This window comes from Anolis carolinensis, chromosome 3 (assembly GCF_035594765.1).
Source record: "Anolis carolinensis isolate JA03-04 chromosome 3, rAnoCar3.1.pri, whole genome shotgun sequence".
NCBI classification, from domain to species: Eukaryota; Metazoa; Chordata; class Lepidosauria; order Squamata; family Dactyloidae; genus Anolis; species Anolis carolinensis.
In genome coordinates this window covers 112486719-112499755 of record NC_085843.1, presented here as the reverse complement: position 1 = coordinate 112499755, position 13037 = coordinate 112486719, and the positions used below count along the sequence as shown (strand labels likewise).

At 40.0% G+C, this 13037-nt stretch overlaps 1 protein-coding gene across 2 annotated transcripts in view; it reads left to right on the top strand.

Moving 5' to 3' along the window:
- The window catches only part of mgat4a (alpha-1,3-mannosyl-glycoprotein 4-beta-N-acetylglucosaminyltransferase A), a 94098-nt gene that overhangs the window by 9182 nt on the left and 71879 nt on the right, over positions 1–13037 (top strand). The gene's annotated exons all lie outside the window — the stretch shown is intronic.

Genomic DNA, 13037 nt, shown 5'->3' with positions numbered 1-13037 from the left:
ACTCTTGTCTGTTGGAGGCAAGTGCAAATGTTGTAATTGACCATCTTGATTAGCATTGAATGGCCTTTCAGTTTCACGGCCTGGCTGCTTCCTGCCTGGGGGAATCCTTTGTTAGGAGGTGTTAGCTGGCCCTGACTGTTTCCTATATGGAAGTCCCCTGTTTTCTGAGTGTTGTTCTTTATTTACTGTCCTGTTTTTTGTGTTTGGATAGACATTTGGATAAACGTCTATCCAAACATGTTCAAAAGTGGAAGGTCCTAAGTTCTATTCTACATAAATATAGTGGAATGCTTCCTTTTGTTTGATTTGTATTCTGGATTTTCTGTGAACCACATTAAGTAAAGATTCCAGTTTCCATCTCTATTTCTACGATTGAAGCCTGAATTAGCACAGTTGTGTGTATTGGTTCTGTATAATAAAAAGAAAGAAAGAGGGAATCCTGATGTAATTATGCTTTTCAGCTCCTAGCATGAGCTGCAGTAATGTTTTGGAGAATGCAAGGTATCATGTTTTCCTTGTCTTTCCTTCATTTTAAGTGATGGCTGCAGGGGTAATTCATTTTCCTGGATATAACTAGAATGAAGCATGCCTGTTTATTTTTTGCTTTCTCTCTCTCTCTGGGGTGCAGATGGCATGCAGTTGGAATAGATACCCACACTATTTTCTAGAGAAACACTTTCTCTTTGACTGGTTGAGGCAAAAATGAAAAAAAAAACCCCAAACAATGTTGGATGTTTCCTCTCAACATAAAGTGTACTGGTAAAATTTAGGTGTGGCCAAATCAGTTGCTTGTTATTGTAAAAATGCTCATTTATTAAAATTAAAAATGTGATAAGTATCAGTGAATGTATCAGAACTAATCACAGCCTCATTTGTTTGCTTAGTTCCTTGTTCTCTATGATGGTGTTGGTAGCTACAGTCTGTATTGGCCTGTTGTCCTCTTGTTCAAATAAATGCTCCTCGCAGACTTATCTTTAACGGGGGTTTATGTAAACTCTCCCTGCAGTAATTCAGCACATAACAAGCAAGCTTGTTAAAGCCCCATTGGAGTGCGGTGGCTGCAGGGCTTTTGTGTGACTGTTCAGCTGAATGATAGTTGTGCAAAATTTGTTCCTGGAACATTTTGCATTGTCAGACACTAACGGGACAAAGCCAAACAAGAAAGCAAATAGGAAAACAGGAGAAGGATTTGATGGCAGTCTGCCATTTTTGGCATTAAAGACCTGGAGAAAAATACTGGCTTTAATGCAAAGGCAGAAACTGGTGTGATCTATCCTTGACTATTGTCCAACTGGCTCTGGGAGGAAATGCTCTCATTGCTTGTTGAAATGCACGAGAACCCAGAAAAGTTATTTTTGGACATCACTACCCAGTTAGCCCCCTGACAGCATGGGCTGTAGGATGACTGGCTAGAGGGATTTGAGGAATTGAAGTCTAAAAAATAACTTTTCTGAGCTTGGAAACAGTATATAGAAAATAAACTGTTCTGGCCAGACTATAATATCCTTAATAAAGGAATATATCTGTAGGTCAAAGTATAACTTATATTAGAAAAGAAGAAAGAAAGAAAGAAAGAAAGAAAGAAAGAAAGAAAGAAAGAAAGAAAGAAAGAAAGAAAGAAAGGTCTTTATATGAAGGGGGGTTTTTGTGTCAGGAGTGACTTGAGAAACTGTAAGTTGCTTCTGGTGTGAGAGAATTGGCCATCTGCAAGGACATTGCTCAAGGGATACCCGGATGTTTTGATGTTTTTACCATCCTTGTGGGAGGCTTCACTCATTTTCCCGCATGGGGAGCTGCAGCTGACAGAGGGAGCTTATCCATGCTCTCCCTGGATTCGAACTGGCAACCTTCAGGTCAGCAACCTAACCTTTAAGTCAGCAGTCCTGCCAGAAAAAAGGCTTAATCCACTGCGCCACTGGGGGCTCCATTATATAGAAGTAAAACCATTACTAGATTTAGCATCTTCATTATGAGTAGAACAATCCACCTACTATCGATAAAATGTTAGTAAAAGGATTTTTAAACAAAATTTAAACTGTGTTTAGATAAAAATAGGAACAATGTGACTAGGAAATGACAGCAATATGAGCAAAGTGAAATGCCTTAGGAAAATACTGTTCATCTAGGATTTCTCAGACTTATTATACCAACCCCTTGAGGATTTAAAAAAAATATTCAGTGTTTAGTAACTTTGAAATTTGGACACATTCCAAAAGCAAATTTAATAGGATTCTGATCTTGCATGCTGAACTTTTTTTAATGCCAAAGCTATTTTAACTTCAGCTATGCCAGTCAGTTTGAGGTGTGTGTATGTGTGTGTGTTTGGTTTGGCTTTTTTTCAGAGCAGTAATTCCCAGTTTGTACCCTACTAGACAGCGGTTACTCATGAGTGCTGCCCTTTCCGCCTGATGTGTACAAAGGGCTTTGTGGAAGATAAGATGTGCTCTTTTCCATTCTGTGGTTGGAATAATGTAATAAAACTCTTCTGAGCAGCATTAAGGACTGCTGTTGTCTCTCACCTTCTCCAGATCATCAGACAGAAAAACCCTGTTTTCACAGTGTATTTTTGAGTTTACTGAACTTTGATAGGAAGTTTTTTGTTTCCTTCTACATACTGAGCTATGGAGGCCTAAGTAACCTAAAGGTACCAGATCCTGTCTGATCTTGGAAACTAAGCAAGGTCAGCAAGGAGAGGATATTAACCAATACCCCATTCTGTAGGCTATATATCAGAGGAAGGAACTTGCAAAGCCACCTCTGATGATTCATTGCCTAAAAATACTCCATAAAGTTTATGGGATAGTTATAAGCTGACTTGAAGACTCATACACATTGGGTAGGGTGGGTGAGGAGTGGGGGCACCATTACTAGACCTGGTATCTTCTGTTCAAGTAGTAACTCATATCTAGAAGTAAATCATTCACAATATCTTATGGGTGTTAACTTTGCCCAACATTGCACTTTGTTCAGGACTACTTCTAAATAAATGCCTGATATTTTACTTAACCCTACCTTACATCATGGTCCTGGAAAACACTGGTGAAGTGGTGGTGTGAAAACACTGCGACAACAGGAGTCCATGCTTTGTGTTCTAAGGTGAAACCTTTCTTTAAGTCAGACACTCCATTCAAACAGATGTTTCCTTATCAGAAAGCATCTTTTATTAAGCATATCTTCCTTAAATTGACACCTTTTGTGATATTTAGATTAATCTGAGAACTAGCATTTATTTTGTAGAAGCCAATTATCAGAACCGGGACTAATGTTTTTCATAGAAGTTGTCTGTGCTTCCCTGTGTGTATATGTGTGTGTGCATTATGTATGTATGCTTGTGTATCTGCATGTCTTCAAGTTGTCTGTCAATCTGTGGTGACCTCATACATTTCATAGGGTTTTTCTTAGCCAAGGAATGCTCAGTGGTGGTCTTGTTAGTGCCTTCCTCTGAAAAAGGGCCCGCAGCACCTGGTATACATTGATGGTCTCCCATCTGGATACTAATCAGTGCTGGCTCTACTCAACTTTCACAATCAGGTGGGATATGGTACTTTTAGAGTATTTTAGAGTATTTAGAATGTACTATAATGTCCTGGCAGGCAGCCTTACTTGGTCTTATTTGGCCTTTAAATTCCTGCCTATGTAACTTTTTAAATGTTGGGCTTATGTTACAGCTTTTCAAAATGTTTCCTTTGGAACCGATCACTTTAAATGGATGTGAACACACTCGACCTGTGTAATTCTCAGTAATCTATATCAGTAATTCTCAACTTAGGGTCCCCAGATGTTTTTGGCCTACAACTCCCAGAAATTCCAACCAGTTTACCAGCTGTTAGGATGTCTGGGAGTTGAAGGCCAAAACCATCTGGGGACCACTGTGCTATATGCACACCACCAACCATGCTTTATTAGTCTTGAATATACAAATCTTATGTGTTTCTCCCCAGGCATACTTCCACCTCTAGCTCAACTATGGTCCCTTCTACACTGCCAAATAAAATACAGGTTATCTGTTTTGAACTGGATTATATGGCCTATGACACTAACAGTGCCTGCTTATTTTGCCTCTTTTATCTTTCTACATTTCTGGTAAGGCCCTGGTCCCAATACCTGTGGTATTGTTGACCCCACCAGTTTCAGCAGAGTGTGAAAGTTCATTATACTTTGAATCACTTACTTGGGTGAAATGTCACCCCTGGCAAAAATGACTATGTGTGTATCCAGGGAATTCCTCTTTCCCAGGAGAGGCAACACTTTGATAGGAAAATATCTATGATCACCATTATCTTGCCACAACATTTAGGAGGAAAACTGTAGTAGCAAATCCTGACAGGAGATAAAGGAACCATAAACCTTGCCATCTGCCCTCTAGTCTGTAAGTGACCATCAATATCTGTGCCAAATGTTGGCCATTTCTTTACACAAGCCTCTCATTTATGGGCTATGTAGTGCTGTTTGATGTTTGGGCAATTATGGGAAGAGTCATCCAGGGTGACATTTCCAAGAATAATTGACAGGGTCTGCAGTAAAGCTGGTCTTTGATGGGATGGGAAAACTGCAGAAGAGCCAAAAGGTGATAGCCACGTGCATGTAGGTGAATGGATACTCCAAAACAGCTTTCCTGAACCTAATACCCACTAGATAAATTTGGCTACAATGCCAGCATGTCTGTAATATGGATGGATTATACTGATAGAGGATGAAGGGAATTGCAATTCAAAATATGAAGAATGTTTTGCCTGTTTCATAGCCTGGGCCCTGGTGGATTTTGCAGCAATACATAAATGCCAGAAATACAATCTGGTGGGCACCACCAAGGTGTCGATGGGTTTGTAATTGAGTAGCAGCCTGGTCTAGTATTGTGGTTCTGAATCCCAATTCAGACATGTTTTACATCTGGGAAGGGATCATAGCTCAGTGGCTCTTAAAGGCCTGTCTGTGTAGACAAAATAAATCATACTCACCTCATAACTCCTTGGTCTTGGCACATTTAACACAACTTCTTTAGTCATGAAATATTTTTTTAGAGACTTTAAGGTGATATACCAAAAACCCTTCTTGCTCTACAGTTTTCAGGAAAATCTGGCTTGTTGCTATGTTTTGCTGTGAGTGTATAATCTAGATTGGGTTGTCTTTGGAGAAGGTAGATGAAACAGGTTACTGGGTGGCAAACACCACCATTTTTATTTACATGTCTACTGCTACTTGCTGGGGTGTGTACTTTGTAACATTACAGACACTCTTTTATTTTTTTGTAAATACTGTACCACAATTCTAGAATGAGGGATGAATTCCCCATAAGCAAGTAAGTGGAGGATCACTCTTCTTTGCTTTTACTATGGGGGCAGTGGCCACACAAGATCTGGCACAGCTCTAAAAGTTGTCTAGCTGCCCAGAAAGCTGTGGAGGAGAAGCCTGAGTAAAGATGGGGTAGAGTGAAATGCTTACTCTTGAGTAAATCACTTAAAACAGTGCTGACTTCAATTTTGGGTGTGAGTAGCAATGCTGTTTCAGGGAGGTGTATTACAGGTAGTTGTAGTACTAATGAGGTACATTCAAGGGGCCAAAATAATCTGAATTACAGATGGAATTGCAGTGCAGACAAGTTTCAATTTGAAAAAGGTTTCATAAACAGAAGAGGTTGGAAAACCTTTGCCTGTCTTGGGAGAGACACTGCCGGTCTCATTAGGGCTTAACTTAATTTTTCAAAGGTTCGCAGTGTCTTATTGCCTCTTATTTCAGTTCATATTTTTAGTCGTCCTTTCATGCTTTTGATCATTTTTAAATGTGCTGTGAAAGATTGGATATTACAGTCACATTTGAATTAATGTCTCAATGTTATACCTTGAATGATTGCTGATCGTTTTATTTATACTGTATCAGAGTTGCTCTTAATGCATTTTAGTTCAGCATTGTGTGGTAATGCACATAGTTACTTTTTTTTGCTTTCTATCTGTCATGAAAGCTTTTTAACTTTTAACTATTCTAAACAAATATTTGTATTATTATCCTTATTCTCTATGCAGTACAGTGTGAAATATGTACATCTTGGGATTGTGTCTTCCTGATTGAAATAAAGCTTGTTTTGCAAATGAATGTATGCATGTAGAACTTGGCTGAAAGCGCAAGGAACATGTGGGTTGCATTACAAATTGGCTGGTTGATTTTTTTTTGGGCATATAGTGTGTATCTCACCAGTTTTGTAACAGATGATCAGTGCTGTAGACCACTGAACCTGAACATCAACAAAACGGCAGGATTTTGCAGGGTATTATGATTGCTTAATTCATTGATGGAAATGTGCCAAACACCCTGTAATTTGAGTGGCTTGCTTCATAACATGGCATGGCTTCTGAAGCTATTTCTCTATTTAAAACTGCCAACCATACTCTTTATTCCTTGTGCTGTGGACATTATTTTAAAATGAGTATATAAAATGTGGAGACCCAAGTCTATCACTGACCATGTAGAAACGAACTATTCACTCAGCTGATGTGTCTGCATATTTTCAAAAGTTTCTGTTACCTCTAGTTTGTCATACTCCATTTGAAGACATAGATATATTGCATCTTAGATACTTTGATAATTTAGGCATCATGTATTCAAAATCGTACACACCATACTGTCATTCTAATTTACTGATGTTAGGCTTTAATTTGATGTTAGGTTTCAATGTTATTTTCATATGCGGGGTTTCTCTGGGATTTTATGTCAGTATTTGTTTGTTTATAGAGGCATCGAATGTTTGCCATTGTATGTTGGAATCCGTCCTGAGTCCCCTTGGGGAGATAGGGCGGAATACAAATAAAGTTTTATAATAATATTATTTTTATTCTGCACATTGGTATTTTATGGTAGACACTCACAGTGTATGCCTCACTAAATTATGACAATTGTGGGTGTGTTTCAGATTTAATCATGCTTGGAATACAGCTATTGAATTCAATATGACGAGTTTTCATTGATTTTCCTTGGTGTCTTGTAAGCAACACCAGGTCTGGATCCAACCCTCCAGATTTCATTTTCTTTTGAAATAATAAAAAGGATAACTTCACAGAGAATACTCATGCATCTCCTGGAAAATACGTGATGTTGAAAAGAATGGTTGTTCATATTAGTACTGTAGGGTTTTCAGTTTTCCTTTTCATATAATGCAGTTTAACTGCATTGAACTGCATTATATGAGTTTACACTGACTCGTGGCTAGCACATCGGGTTAAACTGCCAGTTACAGAAAATTTTGTCAACCGGAAAGTTGGCAGTTCAAGCCGTAGGTCGGGGTGAGCTCCCATCGTCTGCCCTAGCTTCTGTGTACATAGCAGTTAAAAAACAGCAATTTGAGTAGATAAATAAGTACCGCTTCAATGGAGAGGTAAAAGGCGCCGTGAGAATCCATGGACAACAGGTTCCTCGGTGTGTAAAATGGAACAACAGCCTCCCCATGGCTGAGGTGAGCACCTGGTGTCGGGGATGAAAAAGAGGGAAGCCTTGCCTCTGTCTGTCTTTGTTGTTAATTGTATAATGGCACTGAATATTTGCCATATATGTATTCTGTAATCTGCTCTGATTTCCCTTGGGGAGATAGAGCAGAATATAAATAAAGTATATTATTATATCATTATTATATTATTATATAATGCAGTTTCATTCTAATGTAGATAGGGCCCCAGTTACCACATATAGTTAGTTAGTGCATCTGATTATCCGTGTATGCACTCCAGTGCACATTTAATATACTGTATACTACTTGCAGATTCAAGGCACACTCCATAAACTACAGTATATAGGACCCCGTTGCTTTAAGAGCTCGCAAAATGGAATAGATTAATCCAGTTAATGTATATTCCTTTTTTTTCTTACGATTGCCTTATAGACCAGCAGAATTGCCAGATTAGATAGAACTCCAAGCACAAGTGTTAAGAAAATCAAGTGTGTGCAGGTGAGGACAGCAAGGGTGGTGGAGTATCCAGAAATCAATTCTTGGGTGCGTCTACATTGTAGAATTAATGCAGTTTGCTTTAATAGCAATGGCTCAATACTATGGAACCCCTGTAATTTATAGTTTGGTGAGGCATTGACACCCTTTTGGCAGAGAAGGCTAAAGACCTTGTAAAACTGTGACTCCCGTGATTTCATTGTGTTGAGCAATTAAAGTGGTGGCAAACTGCATTAGTTCTACAGTGTAGATGCACCCAGGATCATAATTGTTTCTGAGAAGGAAAGAGTCACTTTGCTCCAGTATGGAGGCATGACCTTATCAAGTTATCATTCCTCTGAATCTCCCAGCCAGCAATGAGATTTGAGAGTTTTATGCCCCAAAGTAACTTCACTAAGCTCTCATCAAAGGGTACCTCCGGCATGCAAGCTGGCTTACTTCTGAAGTCATGAACATTGACAATGAACAATGTTTAGTATGTCTCTCCCACTTCTCCCTCGGGGAAGTGCTTCAGATGAAGAACACTACATGCTATATTCTACTGGAAAGAGAAGGAAAATCATTTAAAAGGTCTCTATTGACATAATGAAGGAAGAAATGTTTGCCAGCAGGCTTAACAATACAATGAACAGAACAACTTTTCATTTCTTTAGAAAAATGGGTGAAGAGAAGTGGTTCAAAACACTGTTTGATAGGAAATAGTTTGTTTCTAGTCCTGGCTGGGATTAGAGCAGTGTTCTACATCACACACACAACTCATGAGTGTGCAGTAGGCTAAGAACTGCTTGAGTCAGGAGAGCAGCATTGGCTAAGCTGCTTTTGATGCCTTGAAACACTCACAGACAGCCTCTGAAGGAAAGGTGCCAACATGGAAGATTACAAGACTTCCCTATTTCCCCCAAAATAAGACCTACCCTGAAAATAAGGCCTATCATGATTTTTCAGCTTTTCTGAGGATGCTCGAAAGATAAGCCCTATTTCAAAAATAAGCCCTAGATCTAGTTCATTTAAAAAGTCAATTTGGAAAAATAAGACTCCCCCTGAAACCAAGCTCTAAAGCAGGGGTCCCCAAACTTTTTAAGCAGAGGGCCAGTCCACAATCCTTCAGACTGTTGAAGGGCCAGATTATCATTTGGAAAAAAAAATACAAACAAATTCCGATGCACACTGCACATGTCTTATTTGTAGTGCAAAAACAACAAGAACAATGAAAGAACAATGAAAGAGTAATACAATATTTAAAAATAAAAACAAAGGATTTCAATGGGAAGTGTGGGCCTGCTTCTGGCCAATGAGATAGTCAAGTTAATTAGGATTGTTGTTGTTGTGTGCCTTCAAGTCATTTCAGACTTTGGGCGAGCCTAAGTCTAAAATTTATTTATTTATTTATTTATTTACTATATTCATTTACTACATTTGTATCACACCCTTCTCACCCCAAAGGGGACTCAGAGTAGCTTACAAATGGCTGTACAGAGTGGCTGTACATACACTATATTATATTATTAGCATAGCACACTATTAGCATTATATATTACTATATTGAACTATACCACTATACTATAATATTATTAGTAATATATAATATATAATTAATACTATTATATGGTATTATTATTAGTGTTATATTGTATTACCTTATATTATTATACAATATATTTTATTATAAAACTGAGGGCGGGGGCCAGGTAAATGACCTTGGAGGGCCGTATGTGGCCCCCGGGCCTTAGTTTGGGGACCCCTGCTCTAAAGCATCTTTTGGAGAAAAAATTAATATAAGATCCTGTCTTGTTTTGGGGAAAACAGGGTTGTAGCAATGGTGACAGAAGTGATGGCTCAGTTTGGCTGAGAGGAAGGAATTTGTACACAGGGTTGAGGGATAGGGGGACGGGCATGTGCTATTAGGAGAAAGGGCTCCACAGAAGGAAGGAAGCATCCCATAAATATCGAGGACACAAGGGTTGCTTGGGAAGAGCGCCCCTCTCCCTCCTACCAGAAGCATTAGTAAAAAGATACATTTTGTGCAAAATACTAGTGTAAAAAATACATTTTGTGCAAAATACTTCTTGTATTTTGTGCATACTTTAATTGTTTCATGCAAAGTTTTGATCAAAAAAATCTTGAAACATGAAAAACTGCTTACGTTGGTAGAAAAAGGAAGAAAAAGGAGGCGATAGGGCCTCTGCAAGGAGAAGATGGGGTGATGGCGACAGGGGACAGGGAAAAGGCAGAACTGCTCAATGCCTTCTTTGCCTCGGTCTTCTCACAAAAAGAAAGCCATCTTCAACCTCAGCAACATGGAATGGACGAAGGATTGGGGGAACTCCAACCCCAAATAGGGAAACAAGTTGTCCAGGAACACTTGGCCTCTCTAAACGAATTCAAGTCCCCAGGGCCAGATCAGCTACATCCAAGAGTATTGAAGGAATTAGCGGAAGTTATTTCAGAACCACTAGCAATTATCTTCGAGAGTTCTTGGAGAACGGGAGAAGTCCCAGCAGATTGGAGGAGGGCGAATGTGGTCCCTATCTTCAAGAAGGGAAAAAAGAACGACCCAAACAATTACCGTCCGGTCAGCCTCACATCGATACCAGGCAAGATTCTGGAAAAGATCATCAAGGAAGTGGTCTGCGAACACTTAGAAACAAATGCGGTCATTGCTAATAGTCAACACGGATTTACCAAAAACAAGTCATGCCAGACTAATCTGATCTCTTTTTTCGATAGAGTTACGAGTTGGGTCGATACAGGGAATGCTGTGGATGTAGCCTACCTGGATTTCAGTAAGGCCTTCGACAAAGTCCCCCACGACCTTCTGGCAAACAAACTAGTAAAATGTGGGCTAGACAAAACTACGGTTAGGTGGATCTGCAATTGGCTAAGCGAACGAACCCAAAGGGTGCTCACCAATGCGTCATCTTCATCATGGAAAGAAGTGACAAGTGGAGTGCCGCAGGGCTCCGTCCTGGGCCCGGTTCTGTTCAACATCTTTATTAACGACTTAGACGAAGGGTTAGAAGGTACGATCATCAAGTTTGCAGACGACACAAAACTGGGAGGGATAGCTAACACCCCAGAAGACAGGAGCAGAATTCAAAACGATCTTGACAGACTAGAGAGATGGGCCGAAACTAACAAAATGAAGTTCAACAGGGACAAATGCAAGATACTTCATTTCGGCAGAAAAAATGGAAATCAAAGATACAGAATGGGGGATGCCTGGCTTGACAGCAGTGTGTGCGAAAGAGACCTTGGAGTCCTCGTGGACAACAAGTTAAACATGAGCCAACAATGTGATGCAGCAGCTAAAAAAGCCAATGGGATTCTGGCCTGCATCAATAGGGGAATAGCGTCTAGATCCAGGGAAGTCATGCTCCCCCTCTATTCTGCCTTGGTCAGACCACACCTGGAATACTGTGTCCAATTTTGGGCACCACAGTTGAAGGGAGATGTTGACAAGCTGGAAAGCGTCCAGAGGAGGGCGACTAAAATGATTAAGGGTCTGGAGAACAAGCCCTATGAGGAGCGGCTTAAAGAGCTGGGCATGTTTAGCGTGCAGAAGAGAAGGCTGAGAGGAGACATGATAGCCATGTACAAATACGTGAAGGGAAGTCATAGGGAGGAGGGAGCAAGCTTGTTTTCTGCTGCCCTGCAGACTAGGACACGGAACAATGGCTTCAAACTACAGGAAAGGAGATTCCACCTGAACATCAGGAAGAACTTCCTCACTGTGAGGGCTGTTCGGCAGTGGAACTCTCTCCCCCGGGCTGTCGTGGAGGCTCCTTCCTTGGAGGCTTTTAAGCAGAGGCTGGATGGCCATCTGTCGGGGGTGCTTTGAATGCGATTTCCTGCTTCTTGGCAGGGGGTTGGACTGGATGGCCCATGAGGTCTCTTCCAACTCTACTATTCTATGATTCTATGAAATATGAACCACATTTGTAATCGCTACCAGCAAATGATGGCCCAGGAGGTTGGGATAAGGAGACTGTATAACTCAGGAAATCAACAAGAAAATACTATTTCAGAGAAGGAACTGGAAACATTCATGGGATTGCCATAACTCAGTGGGTGACTTGCAGGCAGATACACAGATTCTTGGTCTGCAACTGATCCTGTCACCCCAAATCAGCGAGTTGCATGTAGGCCAAGTCAAACAGTTGCAGGGTCCAGGGTCCTTGTTAGTTATTTTACCACAGCTGTTTATCCAGATGAATTTTGGGTTTTGGCAGGGTATTGAGAGAACGCAACCTGTCATCTTTTAGAAAGGAAAGCAAATCAATCTCATATTGGTACTAATTTTAGGACTGGAACCGAGAATTGTTGGTTGTAGGCAGCAAATCAGGGATGGAACTGTGCCTGTTAGCAACAACAGCATTTGGATGAGGTAGGTGGTAATAACAGAGACATCTGTCAGTAATATTTGCCATGGCTTGGCATATCCCACATTCATAATTGTTGACAGGTTTGAATGTTAGTAGTTAAAGAAAGGAATCTGGAGCAATCTGAAATTGGACCTCTGACTGTGGCCTTTTATTTGTACAGTATATTATGTCTTGATTTCTCTTTTAAATTGGGATCCAAGGTATTTTATGAACATTAAAACAAATATAAATAAAATCATATGGAAAGACAAAAGTATAAACATACACCGTTATTGTTTAGATAGATAGATAGATAGAAAGATAGATAGATAGATAGATAGATAGATAGATAGATAGATAGATAGTGTCAGAAGCGACTTGAGAATAAAAGTGCTGTAAATAAATAAATAAAATAATAAATACTGCAAGTCACTTCTGGTGTGAGAGAATTGGCCATCTACAGAGACGTTGCCCAGGGGAAACCCAGATGTGTTACCATCCTGCTGGGAGGCTTCTCTTATGACTCTGCAAGCTAGAGCTGACAGACAGGAGCTCACCCCATCTCGCAGATTTTAATCAGCAACCTTCAGGTTAGCAATCCAGCCTGAACAGGTCAGCAGTCTAGCCAGCACAAGGGTTTAACTCATTACACCACCGCAGCTCTATTGTTAGCATATGAACAACCTATTTATAGAAATAGAATAATTTAAAGTTCAGTTTAAAAAGGTAGATAGAACCTCAAAAGA